The following is a 20,595-nucleotide window of genomic DNA, read 5'->3' on the forward strand; positions in this document are numbered from 1 at the left end:
ACACCCCAATGTGAATCCTTGTGGAGTCCAGTGTACCCCACAGAAGAAATTAATGTGTCACACCCATTGGCAGCAACCTTAGAATAGCTGCTGACGGGCACAATTGAGAAAGGAAGGGGGGGGGGGGGGACATTTGAATCCAGCACATAAATGCAATTCAAATATGTAATTTGTACCTTCCTATTTTAAAATATAATGGATGAACCTCACCCTGTGAGAACAATCTTCATGATCAAGAGATCTCATATGCAAAATAAGTATGAGTTGGGATAGGGCTGGGGAGGGTGGCTGCTCGGGCAGCCCCTCCCCCGTCAAGTTAAGGAGATTCAACTGAGGAAGCACAAGGGAACTCTCGTCTGGGGACAACAACTGCAGGGAGACCACATCTTTTCAGATGAACATGGGAGGGCGGAAGGCTGCCTAATACTGAAGCACCATCAAATATCAAACCATATGCAACATCTAGTACAAGCCTTCCTGGGGGAAGGTCTGCAGCAGACGGATTTGCATACAGTGATGTTATTCAAGCAGTGGGCCAAAGTTGGCTGGAACCCTCATCTGCATATGAAAAGAGAAAAGGGGCGTGCAGGGCATGGCGGCCTTTTGCAGTGCTTGGATGACCCCTAGTTCTCATTAAACACCCCCACCCTCCTTTGGTGTGGGGCTCATGTTGGCCATGCCCCATCCCCTGAAGCATTCAAGCTGATTTCTTGCAGCAGCTGGGCACTGTAACAGCTCCAGAGCTGTTCTGTAAGGCAAGTAAAAGGGTGTGGGCCCTGCAGCACCACCTGTAGTTTGCATTGTGCGTTGGAAGGCACAAAGTAAGCAGACGGGAGGAGAAGTCAGGATAGTGCGCAAGGGCATCCTTTTCTCTTAGTCCGTAGAGGATGCTGGGGTCACATTAAGAACCATGGGGTATAGACGGGATCCGCAAGAGACATGGGCACTTTAAGACTATCAAAGGGTGTGAACTGGCTCCTCCCTCTATGCCCCTCCTCCAGACTCCAGTTATAGGAACTGTGCCCATGGAGACGGACATTTCGAGGAAAGGATTTATTGTTAAACTAAGGTGAGCATCTTACCAGCTCACACCTTAAGCATGCCGCAGAACGTGGCATTCAACAGAACACAAGCCAACGGCATGAATAATTGCAGCAAAAAGCTGACCAGAACCATAACACAACATGTGTATAACCACAAGTAATAACTGCAGACACAGTATGGACTGGGACGGGTGCCCAGCATCCTCTACAGACTAAGAGAAAAGGATTTACCGGTAGGTATTAAAATCCTATTTTCTCATACGACCTAGAGGATGCTGGGGTCACATTAAGAACCATGGGGTTATACCAAAGCTCTTGAACGGGTGGAAGAGTGCGTACGACTCTGCAGCACCGAATGACCCAACTTGAAGTTATCATCGGCCAAGGTATCAAACTTGTAAAACTTAGCAAAAGTGTTTACTAAATAGCTGCTCGGCAAAGTTGCAATGCCGAGACTCCCCGACCAGCTGCCCAGGATGAACCCACCTTTCTAGTAGAATGGGTCTTCACCTAATTCAGTAACGGCAATCCTGCCATGGAATGAGCATGCTGAATCTTACCACAGATCCAGCGCATAATGGTCTACATGGAAGCAGGACACCCAATCCTGTTGGGAGCATACAGGACAAACAGAGCCTCTGTTTTCCTAATCTGAACCGTTCTGGTGACATAAATTTTCAAAGTTCTGACCACAGCCAGAGACTTTGACTCAACGAAGGTGTCAGTGGCCAAAGGCACCATGTGGAAAGATGAACCACCTTCGGCAGAAATTGTTGACGTGTCCTCAATTCTGCTCTATCTTCATGAAAGATCAAATAAAGGCTCTTGTGATACTGCATGGTTTGTACTGTTTTCCATGTGCTCCCAGATCTTTCAAGCAAGTAGCATGGTCAAGAAAGTTCTGTTTGAAAAGAAACAAACATTTACTGTCATTGTTATGCAAATAAACTTACATTAAAGCTAACCAGAAAGCACACTCGTTCTGTCTTTAAACTGATAAAAGAAACCCCAATAATATGGGCATACCTCCCAACTTTGTCGGATCGCAAAGAGGGACACACGCGCGGCGAAGTCGCACGCGCTCCCAAAAAGGGCGTGGCCTAAGTAAAAAGGGGCATGGCTTCGCGGGAGGACCCGCGATCGCGAGTCACGCCCCCGTTTTCGGCACTGAGGGGGCATGCCCAGCGCTCTGTGAGCCGCTGGCATGCCACCTCTCCCTCTGACTTCAGTGAATAGACGCTGTGCGCACAGCGACTATTCACCGCTGCTCTGCTAAGCAGGGCAGCGACAGACAGAGCCTCCCAACTGTCCTCCCCACCGCGGGACACTGCGGCCCGCAGGTGGGACAGCGGGACAGTCCCCAAAAAACGGGACTGTCCCGCGAAAATCGGGACAGTTGGGAGGTATGATATGGGGCATGCAAAAATTGAGATAAAACTCAGTTTTGCTCCTCTCCACGGAAATCTTTAGTAAAAGGCGAAAGATTTGTTCGTTCTGAAGAGAAACCAGAGCATGACCAAGATTCCACCTGTCGCCTGAGTGCCATGCCAGCAGTCCTCATTCAGCTCAAAGTGAGCACCCAATTTGAAAGAAAGAAAGCAGATTTCTCACCAGGCTTCCCCTTGCTATAAACATGGTTTGTACTCTTTTCCATGTGCTCCCAGATCTTTCAAGCAATTAGTATGGTCAAGAAAGTTCTGCTTGAAAAGAAACAGACATTTATTGTCATTGTTATGCAAATAAACTTACATTAAAGCTAACAAGAAAGCACACTCGTTCTGTCTTTAAACTGATAAAAGAAACCCCAATAATATGGGGCATGCAAAAATTGAGATAAAACTCAGTTTTGCTCCTCTCCACGGATAATCTTTAATAAAAGGCGAAAGATTTGTTCATTCTGAAGAGAAACCAGAGCATGACCAAGATTCCACCTGTCGCCTGAGTGCTGTGCCAGCAGTCCTCATTCAGATCAAAGTGAGCGCCCAATTTGAAAGAAAGCAGATTTCTCACCTGGCTTCTCCTTGCTATAAGCATGGTTTGTACTGTATTCCATGTGCTCCCAGATCTTTAAAGCAAGTAGCATGGTCAAGAAAGTTCTGTTTGAACATAAATAAACATTTACTGTCATTTCTATGCAAATGAGCTTACATTAAAGCACACTCATTCTATCTTTAAACCGGTAAAAGAAACCCCAAAAAGATGGGGCATGCAAAAATTGAGATAAAACTCGGTTTTGCTCCACTCCACGGAAATCTTTAGTAAGAGGCGAAAGATTTGTTCGTTCTGAAGAGAAACCAGAGCATGACCAAGATTTTTATCTGAAAATATGTGTTCTCCCTGCAGTTGTTGTCCCCAGATGAGAGTTCCCTTGTGCTGCCTCAGCTGAATCTCCTTTACTTGACAGAGATGTGCCTGAGCAGCGGCCCTCCCCAGCCCTATCCCAAATCATACTTATTTTGCATAGGCGATACCATGGTCATGAAGATTGTTCTCCCAGGGTGAGGTTCATTCATTGCATTCTGGGTATGCTGACCCCTGTGATTTCCCCAAATGTGGGAAACTCGACTGCATTATTTGTGGTAGTGGGGGACTGTGTTTGTGCTTTCCTCTAGTCAGCTCTGGTAAAAGTCAGATTTATTTGTCTCAGATCTTCCTCTAGCCTTGTTCTTCTTTCGAGAGTTCCCTTGTGCTGCCTAAGTTGGATCTCTTTCACTTGACAGGGGGGTGCCCGAGTAGCGACCCTCCCCAGCTCTAGCCCAACTCCTACTTACCTGCCAGGTGAGATACTATGATCATGAAGGTGCTTCTCCCAGGGCAAGGCTCACCCATTGCACTCTGGGTGTGGTGCCCCTGCGATTTCCCCAAATGTGGGAAGCTTGACTGCATAATTTGTGTTTCCCCTGGTCGGCTCTCGTATAATTCAGATCTCTTTGTCTCAGGTCTCTCTCCAGCCTAGTTTGCTGTCTGTTTCCACTTCTTTTTTCATGAGCCCCTCCCTTTTATACCCTTGTGCACTATCCTGACTTCTCCTCTTGTCTGCTTATTTTGTGCCTTCCAATGCACAATGCAAACTACAGGTAGTGCTGCAGGGCCCACACCCTTTTACTTGCCGTACAGAGCAGCTCTGGAGCTGTTACAGTGCCCAGCTGCTGCAAGAAATCAGCTTGAATGCTTCAGGGGCTGGGGCATAGCCAACATGAGCCCCACACCGAAGGAGGGTGGAGGTGTTTAATGCGAACTAGGGGTCATCCAAGCGCCGCAAAAGGCCGCTATGCCCTGCACGCCCCTTTTCTCTTTTCATATGCAGACGAGGGTTGAAGCCAACTTTGACCCACTGCTTGGATGACATCACCGTATGCAAATCCATCTGCTGCAGGCCTTCCCCCAGGAATGCTTGCACTAGTTGTTGCATTTGGTTTGTTGTTTGGGGGTGCTTCATTATTAGGCAGCCTTCTGCCCTCCCATGTTCATCTGAAAATATGTGTTCTCCCTGCAGTTGTTGTCCCCAGATGAGAGTTCCCTTGTGCTGCCTCAGTTGAATCTCCTTTACTTGACAGAGATGTGCCTGAGCAGCGGCCCTCCCCAGCCCTATCCCAAATCATACTTATTTTGCATAGGAGATACCATGGTCATGAAGATTGTTCTCCCAGGGTGAGGTTCATTCATTGCATTCTGGGTATGCTGACCCCTGTGATTTCCCCAAATGTGGGAAACTCGACTGCATTATTTGTGGTAGTGGGGGACTGTGTTTGTGCTTTCCTCTGGTCAGCTCTGGTAAAAGTCAGATTTATTTGTCTCAGATCTTCCTCTAGCCTTGTTCTTCTTTCGAGAGTTCCCTTGTGCTGCCTCAGTTGAATCTCCTTCACTTGACAGGGGGGTACCCGAGCAGCGACCCTCCCCAGCTCTAGCCCAACTTCTACTTACCTGGCAGGTGAGATACTATGATCATGTAGGTGCTTCTCCCAGGGCAAGGCTCACCCATTGCACTCTGGGTGTGCTGCTCCTGCGATTTCCCCAAATGTGGGAAACTTGACTGCATAATTTGTGTTTCCCCTGGTCGGCTCTCGTATAATTCAGATCTCTTTGTCTCAGGTCTCTCTCCAGCCTAGTTTGCTGTCTGTTTCAACTTCTCTTTTCTTGAGCCGCTCCCTTCTATGCCCTTGCGCACTATCCTGACTTCTCCCGTCTGCTTACTTTGTGCCTTCCAATGCACAATGCAAACTACAGGTAGTGCTGCAGGGCCCACACCCTTTTACTTGCCGTTCAGAGCAGCTCTGGAGCTGTTACAGTGCCCAGCTGCTGCAAGAAATCACCTTGAATGCTTCAGGGGCTGGGGCATAGCCAACATGAGCCCCACACCGAAGGAGGGTGGAGGTGTTTAATGCGAACTAGGGGTCATCCAAGCGCCGCAAAAGGCCGCCATGCCCTGCACGCCCCTTTTCTCTTTTCATATGTAGACGAGGGTTGAAGCCAACTTTGACCCACTGCTTGGATGACATCACTATATGCAAATCCATCTGCTGCAGGCCTTCCCCCAGGAATGCTTGTACTAGTTGTTGCATTTGGTTTGTTGTTTGGGGGTGCTTCAGTATTAGGCAGCCTTCTGCCCTCCCATGTTTATCTGAAAATATGTGTTCTCCCTGCAGTTGTTGTCCCCAGATGAGAGTTCCCTTGTGCTGCCTCAGTTGAATCTCCTTTACTTGACAGAGATGTGCCTGAGCAGCGGCCCTCCCCAACCCTATCCCAAATCATACTTATTTTGCATAGGCGATACCATGGTCATGAAGATTGTTCTCCCAGGGTGAGGTTCATTCATTGCATTCTGGGTATGCTGACCCCTGTGATTTCCCCAAATGTGGGAAACTCGACTGCATTATTTGTGGTAGTGGGGGACTGTGTTTGTGCTTTCCTCTGGACAGCTCTGGTAAAAGTCAGATTTATTTGTCTCAGATCTTCCTCTAGCCTTGTTCTTCTTTCGAGAGTTCCCTTGTGCTGCCTAAGTTGGATCTCTTTCACTTGACAGGGGGGTGCCCGAGTAGCGACCCTCCCCAGCTCTAGCCCAACTCCTACTTACCTGCCAGGTGAGATACTATGATCATGAAGGTGCTTCTCCCAGGGCAAGGCTCACCCATTGCACTCTGGGTGTGGTGCCCCTGCGATTTCCCCAAATGTGGGAAGCTTGACTGCATAATTTGTGTTTCCCCTGGTCGGCTCTCGTATAATTCAGATCTCTTTGTCTCAGGTCTCTCTCCAGCCTAGTTTGCTGTCTGTTTCCACTTCTTTTTTCATGAGCCCCTCCCTTTTATACCCTTGTGCACTATCCTGACTTCTCCTCTTGTCTGCTTATTTTGTGCCTTCCAATGCACAATGCAAACTACAGGTAGTGCTGCAGGGCCCACACCCTTTTACTTGCCGTACAGAGCAGCTCTGGAGCTGTTACAGTGCCCAGCTGCTGCAAGAAATCAGCTTGAATGCTTCAGGGGCTGGGGCATAGCCAACATGAGCCCCACACCGAAGGAGGGTGGAGGTGTTTAATGCGAACTAGGGGTCATCCAAGCGCCGCAAAAGGCCGCTATGCCCTGCACGCCCCTTTTCTCTTTTCATATGCAGACGAGGGTTGAAGCCAACTTTGACCCACTGCTTGGATGACATCACCGTATGCAAATCCATCTGCTGCAGGCCTTCCCCCAGGAATGCTTGCACTAGTTGTTGCATTTGGTTTGTTGTTTGGGGGTGCTTCATTATTAGGCAGCCTTCTGCCCTCCCATGTTCATCTGAAAATATGTGTTCTCCCTGCAGTTGTTGTCCCCAGATGAGAGTTCCCTTGTGCTGCCTCAGTTGAATCTCCTTTACTTGACAGAGATGTGCCTGAGCAGCGGCCCTCCCCAGCCCTATCCCAAATCATACTTATTTTGCATAGGAGATACCATGGTCATGAAGATTGTTCTCCCAGGGTGAGGTTCATTCATTGCATTCTGGGTATGCTGACCCCTGTGATTTCCCCAAATGTGGGAAACTCGACTGCATTATTTGTGGTAGTGGGGGACTGTGTTTGTGCTTTCCTCTGGTCAGCTCTGGTAAAAGTCAGATTTATTTGTCTCAGATCTTCCTCTAGCCTTGTTCTTCTTTCGAGAGTTCCCTTGTGCTGCCTCAGTTGAATCTCCTTCACTTGACAGGGGGGTACCCGAGCAGCGACCCTCCCCAGCTCTAGCCCAACTTCTACTTACCTGGCAGGTGAGATACTATGATCATGTAGGTGCTTCTCCCAGGGCAAGGCTCACCCATTGCACTCTGGGTGTGCTGCTCCTGCGATTTCCCCAAATGTGGGAAACTTGACTGCATAATTTGTGTTTCCCCTGGTCGGCTCTCGTATAATTCAGATCTCTTTGTCTCAGGTCTCTCTCCAGCCTAGTTTGCTGTCTGTTTCAACTTCTCTTTTCTTGAGCCGCTCCCTTCTATGCCCTTGCGCACTATCCTGACTTCTCCCGTCTGCTTACTTTGTGCCTTCCAATGCACAATGCAAACTACAGGTAGTGCTGCAGGGCCCACACCCTTTTACTTGCCGTTCAGAGCAGCTCTGGAGCTGTTACAGTGCCCAGCTGCTGCAAGAAATCACCTTGAATGCTTCAGGGGCTGGGGCATAGCCAACATGAGCCCCACACCGAAGGAGGGTGGAGGTGTTTAATGCGAACTAGGGGTCATCCAAGCGCCGCAAAAGGCCGCCATGCCCTGCACGCCCCTTTTCTCTTTTCATATGCAGACGAGGGTTGAAGCCAACTTTGACCCACTGCTTGGATGACATCACTATATGCAAATCCATCTGCTGCAGGCCTTCCCCCAGGAATGCTTGTACTAGTTGTTGCATTTGGTTTGTTGTTTGGGGGTGCTTCAGTATTAGGCAGCCTTCTGCCCTCCCATGTTTATCTGAAAATATGTGTTCTCCCTGCAGTTGTTGTCCCCAGATGAGAGTTCCCTTGTGCTGCCTCAGTTGAATCTCCTTTACTTGACAGAGATGTGCCTGAGCAGCGGCCCTCCCCAACCCTATCCCAAATCATACTTATTTTGCATAGGCGTATCGCCTATGCAAAATAAGTATGATTTGGGATAGGGTTGGGGAGGGCCGCTGCTCAGGCACATCTCTGTCAAGTAAAGGAGATTCAACTGAGGCAGCACAAGGGAACTCTCATCTGGGGACATGGTCATGAAGATTGTTCTCCCAGGGTGAGGTTCATTCATTGCATTCTGGGTATGCTGACCCCTGTGATTTCCCCAAATGTGGGAAACTCGACTGCATTATTTGTGGTAGTGGGGGACTGTGTTTGTGCTTTCCTCTGGACAGCTCTGGTAAAAGTCAGATTTCTTTGTCTCAGATCTTCCTCTAGCCTTGTTCTTCTTTCGAGAGTTCCCTTGTGCTGCCTCAGTTGGATCTCTTTAACTTGACAGGGGGGTGCCCGAGCAGCGACCCTCCCCAGCTCTAGCCCAACTCCTACTTACTTGCCAGGTGAGATACTATGATCATGAAGGATCTTCTCCCAGGGCAAGGCTCACCCATTGCACTCTGGGTGTGGTGCCCCTGCGATTTCCCCAAATGTGGGAAGCTTGACTGCATAATTTGTGTTTCCCCTGGTCGGCTCTCGTATAATTCAGATCTCTTTGTCTCAGGTCTCTCTCCAGCCTAGTTTGCTGTCTGTTTCCACTTCTTTTTTCATGAGCCCCTCCCTTTTATACCCTTGTGCACTATCCTGACTTCTCCTCCTGTCTGCTTACTTTGTGCCTTCCAATGCACAATGCAAACTACAGGTAGTGCTGTAGGGCCCACACCCTTTTACTTGCCGTACAGAGCAGCTCTGGAGCTGTTACAGTGCCCAGCTACTGCAAGAAATCAGCTTGAATGCTTCAGGGGCTGGGGCACAGCCAACATGAGCCCCACACCGAAGGAGGGTGGAGGTGTTTAATGTGAACTAGGGGTCATGCAAGCACCGCAAAAGGCCGCCATGCCCTGCACGCCCCTTTTCTCTTTTCATATGCAGACGAGGGTTGAAGCCAACTTTGACCCACTGCTTGGATGACATCACCGTATGCAAATCCATCTGCTGCAGGCCTTCCCCCAGGAATGCTTGCACTAGTTGTTGCATTTGGTTTGTTGTTTGGGGGTGCTTCAGTATTAGGCAGCCTTCTGCCCTCCCATGTTCATCTGAAAATATGTGTTCTCCCTGCAGTTGTTGTCCCCAGATGAGAGTTCCCTTGTGCTGCCTCAGTTGAATCTCCTTTACTTGACAGAGATGTGCCTGAGCAGCGGCCCTCCCCAGCCCTATCCCAAATCATACTTATTTTGCATAGGAGATACCATGGTCATGAAGATTGTTCTCCCAGGGTGAGGTTCATTCATTGCATTCTGGGTATGCTGACCCCTGTGATTTCCCCAAATGTGGGAAACTCGACTGCATTATTTGTGGTAGTGGGGGACTGTGTTTGTGCTTTCCTCTGGTCAGCTCTGGTAAAAGTCAGATTTATTTGTCTCAGATCTTCCTCTAGCCTTGTTCTTCTTTCGAGAGTTTCCTTGTGCTGCCTCAGTTGGATCTCTTTCACTTGACAGGGGGGTGCCCGAGCAGCGACCCTCCCCAGCTCTAGCCCAACTCCTACTTACCTGCCAGGTGAGATGCTATGATCATGAAGGTGCTTCTCCCAGGGCAAGGCTCACCCATTGCACTCTGATTTCCCCAAATGTGGGAAGCTTGACTGCATAATTTGTGTTTCCCCTGGTCGGCTCTCGTATAATTCAGATCTCTTTGTCTCAGGTCTCTCTCCAGCCTAGTTTGCTGTCTGTTTCCACTTCTTTTTTCATGAGCCCCTCCCTTTTATACCCTTGTGCACTATCCTGACTTCTCCTCCTGTCTGCTTACTTTGTGCCTTCCAATGCACAATGCAAACTACAGGTAGTGCTGCAGGGCCCACACCCTTTTACTTGCCGTACAGAGCAGCTCTGGAGCTGTTACAGTGCCCAGCTGCTGCAAGAAATCAGCTTGAATGCTTCAGGGGCTGGGGCATAGCCAACATGAGCCCCACACCGAAGGAGGGTGGAGGTGTTTAATGCGAACTAGGGGTCATCCAAGCGCCGCAAAAGGCCGCCATGCCCTGCACGCCCCTTTTCTCTTTTCATATGCAGACGAGGGTTGAAGCCAACTTTGACCCACTGCTTGGATGACATCACCGTATGCAAATCCATCTGCTGCAGGCCTTCCCCCAGGAATGCTTGCACTAGTTGATGCATTTGGTTTGTTGTTTGGGGGTGCTTCAGTATTAGGCAGCCTTCTGCCCTCCCATGTTCATCTGAAAATATGTGTTCTCCCTGCAGTTGTTGTCCCCAGATGAGAGTTCCCTTGTGCTGCCTCAGTTGAATCTCCTTTACTTGACAGAGATGTGCCTGAGCAGCGGCCCTCCCCAGCCCTATCCCAAATCATACTTATTTTGCATAGGAGATACCATGGTCATGAAGATTGTTCTCCCACGGTGAGGTTCATTCATTGCATTCTGGGTATGCTGACCCCTGTGATTTCCCCAAATGTGGGAAACTCGACTGCTTTATTTGTGGTAGTGGGGGACTGTGTTTGTGCTTTCCTCTGGTCAGCTCTGGTAAAAGTCAGATTTCTTTGTCTCAGATCTTCCTTTAGCCTTGTTCTTCTTTCGAGAGTTCCCTTGTGCTGCCTCAGTTGGATCTCCTTCACTTGACAGGGGGGTACCCGAGCAGCGACCCTCCCCAGCTCTAGCCCAACTTCTACTTACCTGGCAGGTGAGATACTATGATCATGTAGGTGCTTCTCCCAGGGCAAGGCTCACCCATTGCACTCTGGGTGTGCTGCTCCTGCGATTTCCCCAAATGTGGGAAACTTGACTGCATAATTTGTGTTTCCCCTGGTCGGCTCTCGTATAATTCAGATCTCTTTGTCTCAGGTCTCTCTCCAGCCTAGTTTGCTGTCTGTTTCAACTTCTCTTTTCTTGAGCCGCTCCCTTCTATGCCCTTGCGCACTATCCTGACTTCTCCCGTCTGCTTACTTTGTGCCTTCCAATGCACAATGCAAACTACAGGTAGTGCTGCAGGGCCCACACCCTTTTACTTGCCGTTCAGAGCTGCTCTGGAGCTGTTACAGTGCCCAGCTGCTGCAATAAATCAGCTTGAATGCTTCAGGGGATGGGGCATGGCCAACATGAGCCCCACACCAAAGGAGGGTGGGGTGTTTAATGCGAACTAGGGGTCATCCAAGCACCGCAAAAGGCCGCCATGCCCTGCACGCCCCTTTTCTCTTTTCATATGCAGATGAGGGTTGAAGCCAACTTTGACCCACTGCTTGGATGACATCACCGTATGCAAATCCGTCTTCTGCAGAACTTCCCCCAGGAATGCTTGCACTAGTTGTTGCATTTGGTTTGTTGTTTGGGGGTGCTTCAGTATTAGGCAGCCTTCTGCCCTCCCATGTTCATCTGAAAATATGTGTTCTCCCTGCAGTTGTTGTCCCCAGATGAGAGTTCCCTTGTGCTGCCTCAGTTGAATCTCCTTTACTTGACAGAGATGTGCATGAGCAGCGGCCCTCCCCAGCCCTATCCCAAATCATACTTATTTTGCATAGGAGATACCATGGTCATGAAGATTACTCTCCCAGGGTGAGGTTCATTCATTGCATTCTGGGTATGCTGACCCCTGTGATTTCCCCAAATGTGGGAAACGTGACTGCTTTATTTGTTGGCAGTGGGGGACTGTGTTTGTGTTTTCCTCTGATCTCTGGTAAAAGTCAGATTTCTTTGTTTCAGATCTTCCTCTAGCCTTGTTCTTCTTTCGAGAGTTTCCTTGTGCTGCCTCAGTTGGATCTCCTTCACTTGACAGGGGGGTGCCCGAGCAGCGACCCTCCCCAGCTCTAGCCCAACTCCTACTTACCTGCCAGGTGAGATACTATGATCATGAAGGTGCTTCTCCCAGGGCAAGGCTCACCCATTGCACTCTGGGTGTGCTGCCCCTGCGATTTCCCCAAATGTGGGAAACTTGACTGCATAATTTGTGTTTCCCCTGGTCAGGTCTCGTATAATTCAGATCTCTTTGTCTCAGGTCTCTCTCCTGCATAGTTTGCTGTCTGTTTCCACTTCTCTTTTCTTGAGCCGCTCCCTTCTATGCCCTTGCGCACTATCCTGACTTCTCCTCCTTTCTGCTTACTTTGTGCCTTCCAACGCACAATGCGAACTACAGGTAGTGCTGCAGGGCCCACACCCTTTTACTTGCCTTACAGAGCAGCTCTGGAGCTGTTACAGTGCCCAGCTGCTGCAAGAAATCAGCTTGAATGCTTCAGGGGCTGGGGCATAGCCAACATGAGCCCCACACCGAAGGAGGGTGGAGGTGTTTAATGCAAACTAGGGGTCAGCCAAGTGCTGCAAAAGGCCACCATGCCCTGCACGCCCCTTTTCTCTTTTCATATGCAGACGAGGGTTGAAGCCAACTTTGACCCACTGCTTGGATGACATCACCATATGCAAATCTATCTGCTGCAGGCCTTCCCCCAGGAATGCTTGCACTAGTTGTTGCATTTGGTTTGTTGTTTGGGGGTGCTTCAGTATTAGGCAGCCTTCTGCCCTCCCATGTTCATCTGAAAATATGTGTTCTCCCTGCAGTTGTTGTCCCCAGATGAGAGTTCCCTTGTGCTGCCTCAGTTGAATCTCCTTTACTTGACAGAGATGTGCCTGAGCAGCGGCCCTCCGCAGCCATATCCCAAATCATACTTATTTTGCATAGGAGATACCATTGTTATGAAGATTGTTCTCCCAGGGTGCGGATCATTCATTGCACTCTGGGTATGCTGAACCCTGTGATTTCCCCAAATGTGGGAAACTCGACTGCATTATTTGTGGTAGTGGTGGACTGTGTTTGTGCTTTCCTCTGGTCAGCTCTGGTAAAAGTCAGATTTCTTTGTCTCAGATCTTCCTCTAGCCTTGTTCTTCTTTCGAGAGTTCCTTTGTGCTGCCTCAGTTGGATCTCCTTCACTTGACAGGGGGGTGCCCGAGCAGCGACCCTCCCCAGCTCTAGCCCAACTCCTACTTACCTGCCAGGTGAGATACTATGATCATGAAGGTGCTTCTCCAAGGGCAAGGCTCACCCATTGCACTCTGGGTGTGCTGCTCCTGCGATTTCCCCAAATGTGGGAAACTTGACTGCATAATTTGTGTTTCCCCTGGTCAGGTCTCGTATAATTCAGATATCTTTGTCTCAGGTCTCTCTCCAGCCTAGTTTGCTGTCTGTTTCCACTTCTCTTTTCTTGAGCCGCTCCCTTCTATGCCCTTGCGCACTATCCTGACTTCTCCTTTCTGCTTACTTTGTGCCTTCCAACGCACAATGCGAACTACAGGTAGTGCTGCAGGGCCCACACCCTTTTACTTGCCTTACAGAGCAGCTCTGGAGCTGTTACAGTGCCCAGCTGCTGCAAGAAATCAGCTTGAATGCTTCAGGGGCTGGGGCATAGCCAACATGAGCCCCACACCGAAGGAGGGTGGAGGTGTTTAATGCAAACTAGGGGTCAGCCAAGTGCCGCAAAAGGCCACCATGCCCTGCACGCCCCTTTTCTCTTTTCATATGCAGACGAGGGTTGAAGCCAACTTTGACCCACTGCTTGGATGACATCACCATATGCAAATCTATCTGCTGCAGGCCTTCCCCCAGGAATGCTTGCACTAGTTGTTGCATTTGGTTTGTTGTTTGGGGGTGCTTCAGTATTAGGCAGCCTTCTGCTCTCCCATGTTCATCTGAAAATATGTGTTCTCCCTGCAGTTGTTGTCCCCAGATGAGAGTTCCCTTGTGCTGCCTCAGTTGAATCTCCTTTACTTGACAGAGATGTGCCTGAGCAGCGGCCCTCCCCAGCCCTATCCCAAATCATACTTATTTTGCATAGGAGATACCATGGTCATAAAGATTGTTCTCCCAGGGTGAGGTTCATTCATTGCATTCTGGGTATGCTGACCCCTGTGATTTCCCCAAATGTGGGAAACTCAACTGCATTATTTGTGGTAGTGGGGGACTGTGTTTGTGTTTTCCTCTGGTCAGCTCTGGTAAAAGTCAGATTTCTTTGTCTCAGATCTTCCTCTAGCCTTGTTCTTCTTTCGAGAGTTCCATTGTGCTGCCTCAGTTTGATCTCCTTCACTTGACAGGGGGGTACCCGAGCAGCGACCCTCCCCAGCTCTAGCCCAACTCCTACATACCTGCCAGGTGAGATACTATGATCATGAAGGTGCTTCTCCCAGGGCAAGGCTCACCCATTGCACTCTGGGTGTGCTGCTCCTGTGATTTCCCCAAATGTGGGAAACTTGACTGCATAATTTGTGTTTCCCCTGGTCGGCTCTCGTATAATTCAGATCTCTTTGTCTCAGGTCTCTCTCCAGCCTAGTTTGCTGTCTGTTTCCACTTCTCTTTTCTTGAGCCGCTGCCTTCTATGCCCTTGTGCACTCTCCTGACTTCACCTGTCTGCTTACTTTGTGCCTTCCAACGCACAATGCAAACTACAGGTAGTGCTGTAGGGCCAACACCCTTTTACTTGCCTTACAGAGCAGCTCTGGAGCTGTTACAGTGCCCAGCTGCTGCAAGAAATCAGCTTGAATGCTTCAGGGGCTGGGGCATAGCCAACATGAGCCCCACACCGACGGAGGGTGGAGGTGTTTAATGCTAACTAAGGGTCATCCAAGCGCCGCAAAAGGCCGCCATGCCCTGCATACCCCTTTTCTCTTTTCATATGCAGATGAGGGTTCCAGCCAACTTTGGCCCACTGCTTGGATGACATCACCGTATGCAAATCCGTCTTCTGCAGACCTTTTCCCAGGAATGCTTGTACTAGTTGTTGCATTTGGTTTGTTGTTTGGGGGTGCTTCAGTATTAGGCAGCCTTCTGCTCTCCCATGTTCATCTGAAAATATGTGTTCTCCCTGCAGTTGTTGTCCCCAGATGAGAGTTCCCTTGTGCTGCCTCAGTTGAATCTCCTTTACTTGACAGAGATGTGCCTGAGCAGCGGCCCTCCCCAGCCCTATCCCAAATCATACTTATTTTGCATAGGAGATACAATTGTCATGAAGATTGTTCTCCCAGGGTGAAGTTCATTCATTGCATTCTGGGTATGCTGACCCCTGTGATTTCCCCAAATGTGGGAAATTCGACTGCATTATTTGTGGTAGTGGGGGACTGTGTTTGTGCTTTCCTCTGGTCAGCTCTGGTAAAAGTCAGATTTCTTTGTCTCAGATCTTCCTCTAGCCTTGTTCTTTTTTCGAGAGTTTCCTTGTGCTGCCTCAGTTGGATCTCGTTCACTTGACAGGGGGGTGCCCGAACAGCGACCCTCCCCAGCTCTAGCCCAACTCCTACTTACCTGCCAGGTGAGATACTATGATCAGGAAGGTGCTTCTCCCAGGGCAAGGCTCACCCAATGCACTCTGGGTGTGCTGCTCCTACGATTTCCCCAAATGTGGGACACTTGATTACATAATTTGTGTTTCCTCTGGTCGGCTCTCGTATAATTCAGATCTCTTTGTCTCAGGTCTCTCTCCAGCCTAGTTTGCTGTCTGTTTCCACTTCTCTTTTCTTGAGCCGCTCCCTTCTATGCCCTTGTGCACTATCCTGACTTCTCCCGTCTGCTTACTTTGTGCCTTCCAACGCACAATGCAAACTACAGGTAGTGCTGCAGGGCCCACACCCTTTTACTTGCTTTACAGAGCAGCTCTGGAGCTGTTACAGTGCCCAGCTGCTGCAAGAAATCAGCTTGAATGCTTCAGGGGCTGGGGCATAGCCAACATGAGCCCCACACCGAAGGAAGGTGGAGGTGTTTAATGCGAACTAGGGGTCATCCAAGCGCCGCAAAAGGCCGCCATGCCCTGCACACCCCTTTTTTATTTTCATATGCAGACGAGGGTTGAAGCCAACTTTGACCCACTGCTTGGATGACATCACCATATGCAAATCCATCTGCTGCAGGCCTTCCCCCAGGAATGCTTGCACTAGTAGTTGCATTTGATTTGTTGTTTGGGGGTGCTTCAGTATTAGGCAGCCTTCTGCCCTCCCATGTTCATCTGAAAATATGTGTTCTCCCTGCAGTTGTTGTCCCCAGATGAGAGTTCCCTTGTGTTGCCTCAGTTGAATCTCCTTTACTTGACAGAGATGTGCCTGAGCAGCGGCCCTCCCCAGCCCTATCCCAAATCATACTTATTTTGCATAGGAGATACCATGGTCATGAAGATTGTTCTCCCAGGGTGAGGTTCATTCATTGCACTCTGGGTATGCTGACCCCTGTGATTTCCCCAAATGTGGGAAACTCGACTGCATTATTTGTGGTAGTGGGGGACTGCGTTTGTGCTTTCCTCTGGTCAGCTCTGGTAAAAGTCAGATTTCTTTGTCTCAGATCTTCCTCTAGCCTTGTTCTTCTTTCGAGAGTTCCCTTGTGCTGCCTCAGTTGGATCTCCTTCACTTGACAGGGGGTGCCCGAGCAGCAATCCTCCACAGCTCTAGCCCAACTCCTACTTACCTGCCAGGTGAGATACTATGATCTTCACTGTTAGGGCAATCAGGATGTGGAATTCCCTGCCAGGGAAGGTGGTAATGGCGGACTCTGTAATTGGATTTAAAAAAGGAATGGATACATTTCTGAATGAAAAAGCTATCCAAGGTTATAATACTTAAAATATCAACATGGTTAATCCGGGGGTAACATGAGTTATAGTAGCTAACTAGTCATAAAACATTATTCAGCAAGTATGTAGAATCATCACAACTTAAAACAGGTTGAACACGATGGGCAATTTGCCTCTATTCAACCTCAAAAACTATGTTACTATATGTTACTATATTACTATGTTACTGTAGTATACAGAACACCACAATGTAATGAGCAGTGATAGTGAGCACTGATGAGGATACTAGAACTGACACTGAGCAGCAAGATGCAGCACTGGACTATTAGTAATGTACTGTAGTATGCTGAGCACCACAATGCAGCACAAGACAATGAGCAGTGATACTGAGCACTGATGAGGATACTACTGAGAACTGACACTGAGCAGGAGAGACACACTACTAGTATTACTGAGCAGCAATAAGTAACCACTGATACTGAGCACTGATATTGAGATTTCCACTGAGAGAACATAGCCACGTCCTCTCCGCTCTCTCTTCAATGCACGAGTAAAAATGGCGGCAACGCGCAGCTCTTTATATGGAATCCGAATCTCGCGAGAATCCGACAGCGGGATGATGACATTTTCCCTTGTTCAGGTTTTCCGAGTCAGGCGGGAACAACCGAGCCTGCCTCGGACCAGTGTAAACCACGTGGAGTTCGTCGGGAATTCGGTTCTCGGAGAACCGAACCCGCTCCTCTCTACCTTATACCCATCAATTTTTTTATTTTCAATCTAAGCCCCTGCAGTTTTCTGTAAGCATCTGCTTCGCTATGATGATCAACAAGTCACAAGGGCAAACACTCAGGGCTTGAGGCGTAGATCTTAGGACCAGCTGCTACAAGCATGGCAGAGGTGTCACTATCACTGGTGACACCCAGAGAGGTGGCGAGGGAGATTGTAATGCAGGGCGCGCAGATAAGCAGTGCAATGGTAAAAAGGAGGCATGGTTTCATAGGTAGGGGCGTGGCCTGGTGGCCTGAATCTACATTTTGTTGCTCCGGGTGTCCCGGGGGTTGGGGGCTGCACCCGGGGACTAGTGTGTGTGCGGTGCTGGCTCCTGCACAGTGACAGGGCATGGCCACCCAGCATGACGCCTCCATTCTTGACCATGCTGTAATTGCAGTCGCACTGCAGTTCAGCGTGATCATAAAAAATGGTGTAGCCTCCTGCTGGTGCAGACTGTATGTGCGCGCAGGAAGCCGCCACCATTTTTGTGATCACAGCGGCTGAATGTGATGTCATACAGCCGCTGTGACCACGCCCCCTGTGTCTCCTCCGTTGCAGACCCCATTTTGAAGCCTTGCCCCCGCACCGCTCCATCCCTGACTTGGAAATGGAGTGTTGCTGACCCCCCTCCCCCCCCCCCCCCGCCCCGATTGACAGGCAGAGGCGATCGCATTCTCTGCGGGGTGCCGCAGAAAATGCAGGCACATGCGTATGCTGTTAGCAAATTTTGCAGTTGGATCGCTTATTGTGATTGCATTCCAACCTGAATCAGGCCCTATTACCTATCACAATGCGCTGCGGGCAGTACAAAATTGGGTTAATATAGGAGTAAAACTCCCAGACCTGTGCTCCTTAACTGTACCTGGTGGCTAGTGGAGCGGCTGCCCAGTAATCAGTGTCCACGCCAGTGCGCACACGGTCCACCCCCTACGGCCACGCTCCCCTTCATCAGCGGCCTCGTGATCCGGAAGGGCGGTGTGTGTGTGACTGACCTTAGGAAGAAACTGGAGCCTCCGCTGCAGTGACCCAGCAACCAGGGCACGGGAGTATACAGCGCCGCTGGGAGTGATGAAGCTGCAGTAAAGATGTCTATTAGACCTAGCCTGCTGCAGCCCTTGTAGATTCTCATAAAACAAGTTCTTCTTTTCTTGTCAAAATTAATAGCTAAGAATAGGCTGCCTGAGGCAGGCCCCTGTTAAGTGGCCTGCTACTGAAGGCACCAACTACAAACTGAGCTCCCTGTTCATGGAAGCGGGGTTATAGAGGAGGATGCGCTGAGCATCTTGGGAACAGTCAAAAGCTTTGAGCCGGTTGGTGCCTCAGATCAAGATCCTACTCTACACCCCAATGTGAATCCTTGTGGAGTCCAGTGTACCCCACAGTAGAAATTAATGTGTCACACCCATTGGCAGCAACCTTAGAATAGCTGCTGACGGGCACAATTGAGAAAGGAAGGGGGGGGGGGGGACATTTGAATCCAGCACATAGATGCAATTCAAATATGTAATTTGTACCTTCCTATTTTAAAATATAATGGATGAACCTCACCCTGTGAGAACAATCTTCATGATCAAGAGATCTCATATGCAAAATAAGTATGAGTTGGGATAGGGCTGGGGAGGGTGGCTGCTCGGGCAGCCCCTCCCCCGTCAAGTTAAGGAGATTCAACTGAGGACGCACAAGGGAACTCTCGTCTGGGGACACCAACTGCAGGGAGACCACATCTGTTCAGATGAACATGGGAGGGTGGAAGGCTGCCTAATATTGAAGCACCATCAAATATCAAACCATATGCAACAACTAGTACAAGCATTCCTGGGGGAAGGTCTGCAGAAGACGGATTTGCATACGGTGATGTCATCCAAGATGTGGGCCAAAGTTGGCTGGAACCCTCATCTGCATATGAAAAGAGAAAAGGGGCATGCAGGGCATGGCGGCCTTTTGCGGTGCTTGGATGACCCCTAGTTCGCATTAAACACCCCCACCCTCCTTTGGTGTGGGGCTCATGTTGGCCATGCCCCATCCCCTGAAGCATTCAAGCTGATTTCTTGCAGCAGCTGGGCACTGTAACAGCTCCAGAGCTGTTCTGTAAGGCAAGTAAAAGGGTGTGGGCCCTGCAGCACCACCTGTAGTTCGCATTGTGCGTTGGAAGGCACAAAGTAAGCAGACGGGAGGAGAAGTCAGGATAGTGCGCAAGGGCATCCTTTTCTCTTAGTCCGTAGAGGATGCTGGGGTCACATTAAGAACCATGGGGTATAGACGGGATCCGCAAGAGACATGGGCACTTAAAGACTTTCAAAGGGTGTGAACTGGCTCCTCCCTCTATGCCCCTCCTCCAGACTCCAGTTATAGGAACTGTGCCCAGGGAGACGGACATTTCGAGGAAAGGATTTATTGTTAAACTAAGGTGAGCATCTTACCAGCTCACACCTTAAGCATGCCGCAGAACGTGGCATTCAACAGAACACAAGCCAACGGCATGAACAATTGCAGCAAAAAGCTGACCAGAACCATAACATAACATGTGTATAACCACAAGTAATAACTGCAGACACAGTATGGACTGGGACGGGTGCCCAGCATCCTCTACGGACTAAGAGAAAAGGATTTACCAGTAGGTATTAAAATCCTATTTTCTCATACGACCTAGAGGATGCTGGGGTCACATTAAGAACCATGGGGTTATACCAAAGCTCTTGAACGGGTGGGAGAGTGCGTACGACTCTGCAGCACCGAATGACCCAACTTGAGGTTATCATCAGCCAAGGTATCAAACTTGTAAAACTTAGCAAAAGTGTTTACTAAATAGCTGCTCGGCAAAGTTGCAATGCCGAGACTCCCCGACCAGCTGCCCAGGATGAACCCACCTTTCTAGTAGAATGGGTCTTCACCTAATTCAGTAATGGCAATCCTGCCATGGAATGAGCATGCTGAATCTTACCACAGATCCAGCGCATAATGGTCTACATGGAAGCAGGACACCCAATCCTGTTGGGAGCATACAGGACAAACAGAGCCTCTGTTTTCCTAATCTGAACCGTTCTGGTGACATAAATTTTCAAAGTTCTGACCACAGCCAGAGACTTTGACTCAACGAAGGTGTCAGTGGCCAAAGGCACCATGTGGAAAGATGAACCACCTTC

At 49.4% G+C, this 20,595-nt stretch overlaps 24 non-coding genes and 1 pseudogene across 24 annotated transcripts; 22 read left to right on the top strand and 3 right to left on the bottom strand.

Annotated features, from left to right (window-relative positions):
- Positions 1 to 2,444: 2,444 nt before the first annotated feature.
- Positions 2,445 to 2,557, bottom strand: LOC135010952 (U5 spliceosomal RNA). The gene has a single exon (XR_010210219.1). It is a non-coding gene; the product is annotated as a U5 spliceosomal RNA (small nuclear RNA).
- Positions 2,558 to 2,843: 286 nt separating this feature from the next.
- Positions 2,844 to 2,960, bottom strand: LOC135010954 (U5 spliceosomal RNA). Its single transcript, XR_010210221.1, has one exon. It is a non-coding gene; the product is annotated as a U5 spliceosomal RNA (small nuclear RNA).
- A 270-nt stretch (positions 2,961 to 3,230) lies between these two features.
- On the bottom strand, positions 3,231 to 3,346 carry LOC135010925 (U5 spliceosomal RNA). The gene has a single exon (XR_010210191.1). It is a non-coding gene; the product is annotated as a U5 spliceosomal RNA (small nuclear RNA).
- Positions 3,347 to 3,490: 144 nt separating this feature from the next.
- On the top strand, positions 3,491 to 3,654 carry LOC135010611 (U1 spliceosomal RNA). The gene has a single exon (XR_010209907.1). It is a non-coding gene; the product is annotated as a U1 spliceosomal RNA (small nuclear RNA).
- Positions 3,655 to 3,806: 152 nt separating this feature from the next.
- On the top strand, positions 3,807 to 3,969 carry LOC135010836 (U1 spliceosomal RNA). Its single transcript, XR_010210122.1, has one exon. It is a non-coding gene; the product is annotated as a U1 spliceosomal RNA (small nuclear RNA).
- Positions 3,970 to 4,643: 674 nt separating this feature from the next.
- Positions 4,644 to 4,807, top strand: LOC135010741 (U1 spliceosomal RNA). The gene has a single exon (XR_010210034.1). It is a non-coding gene; the product is annotated as a U1 spliceosomal RNA (small nuclear RNA).
- A 152-nt stretch (positions 4,808 to 4,959) lies between these two features.
- Positions 4,960 to 5,122, top strand: LOC135010711 (U1 spliceosomal RNA). Its single transcript, XR_010210006.1, has one exon. It is a non-coding gene; the product is annotated as a U1 spliceosomal RNA (small nuclear RNA).
- Positions 5,123 to 5,793: 671 nt separating this feature from the next.
- Positions 5,794 to 5,957, top strand: LOC135010619 (U1 spliceosomal RNA). Its single transcript, XR_010209915.1, has one exon. It is a non-coding gene; the product is annotated as a U1 spliceosomal RNA (small nuclear RNA).
- A 152-nt stretch (positions 5,958 to 6,109) lies between these two features.
- On the top strand, positions 6,110 to 6,272 carry LOC135010837 (U1 spliceosomal RNA). Its single transcript, XR_010210123.1, has one exon. It is a non-coding gene; the product is annotated as a U1 spliceosomal RNA (small nuclear RNA).
- Positions 6,273 to 6,946: 674 nt separating this feature from the next.
- Positions 6,947 to 7,110, top strand: LOC135010752 (U1 spliceosomal RNA). Its single transcript, XR_010210045.1, has one exon. It is a non-coding gene; the product is annotated as a U1 spliceosomal RNA (small nuclear RNA).
- Positions 7,111 to 7,262: 152 nt separating this feature from the next.
- LOC135010713 (U1 spliceosomal RNA) lies at positions 7,263 to 7,425 on the top strand. Its single transcript, XR_010210008.1, has one exon. It is a non-coding gene; the product is annotated as a U1 spliceosomal RNA (small nuclear RNA).
- A 797-nt stretch (positions 7,426 to 8,222) lies between these two features.
- On the top strand, positions 8,223 to 8,377 carry LOC135010840 (U1 spliceosomal RNA; annotated as a pseudogene).
- Positions 8,378 to 8,529: 152 nt separating this feature from the next.
- LOC135010874 (U1 spliceosomal RNA) lies at positions 8,530 to 8,692 on the top strand. Its single transcript, XR_010210146.1, has one exon. It is a non-coding gene; the product is annotated as a U1 spliceosomal RNA (small nuclear RNA).
- Positions 8,693 to 9,366: 674 nt separating this feature from the next.
- On the top strand, positions 9,367 to 9,530 carry LOC135010763 (U1 spliceosomal RNA). Its single transcript, XR_010210056.1, has one exon. It is a non-coding gene; the product is annotated as a U1 spliceosomal RNA (small nuclear RNA).
- Positions 9,531 to 10,502: 972 nt separating this feature from the next.
- LOC135010643 (U1 spliceosomal RNA) lies at positions 10,503 to 10,666 on the top strand. The gene has a single exon (XR_010209938.1). It is a non-coding gene; the product is annotated as a U1 spliceosomal RNA (small nuclear RNA).
- Positions 10,667 to 10,818: 152 nt separating this feature from the next.
- Positions 10,819 to 10,981, top strand: LOC135010714 (U1 spliceosomal RNA). Its single transcript, XR_010210009.1, has one exon. It is a non-coding gene; the product is annotated as a U1 spliceosomal RNA (small nuclear RNA).
- A 670-nt stretch (positions 10,982 to 11,651) lies between these two features.
- On the top strand, positions 11,652 to 11,816 carry LOC135010813 (U1 spliceosomal RNA). The gene has a single exon (XR_010210099.1). It is a non-coding gene; the product is annotated as a U1 spliceosomal RNA (small nuclear RNA).
- Positions 11,817 to 11,965: 149 nt separating this feature from the next.
- Positions 11,966 to 12,128, top strand: LOC135010745 (U1 spliceosomal RNA). The gene has a single exon (XR_010210038.1). It is a non-coding gene; the product is annotated as a U1 spliceosomal RNA (small nuclear RNA).
- A 674-nt stretch (positions 12,129 to 12,802) lies between these two features.
- Positions 12,803 to 12,966, top strand: LOC135010688 (U1 spliceosomal RNA). The gene has a single exon (XR_010209983.1). It is a non-coding gene; the product is annotated as a U1 spliceosomal RNA (small nuclear RNA).
- Positions 12,967 to 13,118: 152 nt separating this feature from the next.
- LOC135010812 (U1 spliceosomal RNA) lies at positions 13,119 to 13,281 on the top strand. The gene has a single exon (XR_010210098.1). It is a non-coding gene; the product is annotated as a U1 spliceosomal RNA (small nuclear RNA).
- A 671-nt stretch (positions 13,282 to 13,952) lies between these two features.
- LOC135010599 (U1 spliceosomal RNA) lies at positions 13,953 to 14,116 on the top strand. The gene has a single exon (XR_010209895.1). It is a non-coding gene; the product is annotated as a U1 spliceosomal RNA (small nuclear RNA).
- A 152-nt stretch (positions 14,117 to 14,268) lies between these two features.
- Positions 14,269 to 14,431, top strand: LOC135010826 (U1 spliceosomal RNA). The gene has a single exon (XR_010210111.1). It is a non-coding gene; the product is annotated as a U1 spliceosomal RNA (small nuclear RNA).
- A 671-nt stretch (positions 14,432 to 15,102) lies between these two features.
- Positions 15,103 to 15,266, top strand: LOC135010796 (U1 spliceosomal RNA). The gene has a single exon (XR_010210083.1). It is a non-coding gene; the product is annotated as a U1 spliceosomal RNA (small nuclear RNA).
- Positions 15,267 to 15,418: 152 nt separating this feature from the next.
- LOC135010868 (U1 spliceosomal RNA) lies at positions 15,419 to 15,581 on the top strand. Its single transcript, XR_010210144.1, has one exon. It is a non-coding gene; the product is annotated as a U1 spliceosomal RNA (small nuclear RNA).
- A 671-nt stretch (positions 15,582 to 16,252) lies between these two features.
- Positions 16,253 to 16,416, top strand: LOC135010604 (U1 spliceosomal RNA). Its single transcript, XR_010209900.1, has one exon. It is a non-coding gene; the product is annotated as a U1 spliceosomal RNA (small nuclear RNA).
- The last annotated feature ends 4,179 nt before the right edge of the window (positions 16,417 to 20,595 follow it).

The sequence above is a fragment of the Pseudophryne corroboree genome, unplaced genomic scaffold, assembly GCF_028390025.1.
Source record: "Pseudophryne corroboree isolate aPseCor3 unplaced genomic scaffold, aPseCor3.hap2 scaffold_237, whole genome shotgun sequence".
Taxonomy (NCBI): Eukaryota; Metazoa; Chordata; class Amphibia; order Anura; family Myobatrachidae; genus Pseudophryne; species Pseudophryne corroboree.